Source organism: Peromyscus californicus, unplaced genomic scaffold (genome assembly GCF_007827085.1).
Source record: "Peromyscus californicus insignis strain IS unplaced genomic scaffold, ASM782708v3 Scaffold_3__1_contigs__length_106647218, whole genome shotgun sequence".
Lineage (NCBI taxonomy): Eukaryota > Metazoa > Chordata > Mammalia > Rodentia > Cricetidae > Peromyscus > Peromyscus californicus.
Window position 1 is genome coordinate 98,937,184 of NW_026294551.1, and position 1,068 is coordinate 98,938,251.

Here is a 1,068-nt window from a genome sequence, read left to right on the forward strand (position 1 = left end):
CCCTAGGCTCTGTGGCACAGAAGAGCCTGCATGTGGTTGCTCTCTGTCTGTAGCACACCACCAATGTGCTAGTGGGCATCTAGCTGCACCATGTTGAACTTGCAGCTCCAGAAATGAAAATCCATGAGGAAGCAGATTTTAGAGTCTGTTTATCCTCACAGTGTCCTTTTCCCTATCACTTGATAAGGATCTTGATATACAATGGTGGCAGCCTTAAAATGGGTGATGTCAAGCAGGACTATCGAGAAGTATCTATTTCCAATCCCAAAGGGAGCTTTATCTAGTGCTTGTCATAAATCTACATATTCTTCCCTTCCAGATGACTACAATTACAAAGTAGGGCTTGCTTTGACATCTGTCAAAGGACAATAGTGTACCACTGCCCTTCTGTGGACATTCCATACAAACACATGAAACCTACCCCTCAACCTGAACCTTGGCATGATAAAGAACTAAAACCAAATTAGAAGGAATAAAAGCAAACAATTTGATCGAGGCTCCATGATAGAACAACTTAGCAAGGTGTTCTTCACTATAAAGTATCATTGCCCCCACATGGACAGTATCATAAATATATTAAGAAACTGAATCCTACAAGAATCAGGTCACTGCTCTTAATTCTCTGAGCATCAAGAAAATGTTGCTTTGTTTCTCTTTTGCCAGCTGAGAAAATGCAACCTGGTATATTAATTAAGATGGTATGCAGGGCAATAATAAAAATATCTATTCATAGAAAAAATAGACACATGTTTATGACCTCACCATTTCCAAATGTGGGTTGCATGGGTTCAAGGCTCAAGATCATCTCAGCTCAGAAGAAGATATTGACCACAGTAGATAGAGACAAGCTTCCCAAGCTCATCAATGGTTATTACAGAACTGGCTTCCTTGAGGATTGGGAGTCCTATGCTTATTCTGGTTGTTAGCAGATGACATCTCTCAGATTATGAAAACTACCTGTAGTGCCACCCTGTGGGACCCTGTGGGAGTTTCACAGTGGGAACATTTGTCTGCTTCCATGTGTGCAAGTACAGGGACAACTGCTGGCTTTTCACATTCTTGATTAGC

The 1,068-nt window shown here is 41.3% G+C and overlaps 1 pseudogene; it reads left to right on the forward strand.

Annotated features, from left to right (window-relative positions):
- Positions 1-201: 201 nt before the first annotated feature.
- Positions 202-626, forward strand: LOC128122647 (39S ribosomal protein L42, mitochondrial-like; annotated as a pseudogene).
- Positions 627-1,068: the final 442 nt, after the last annotated feature.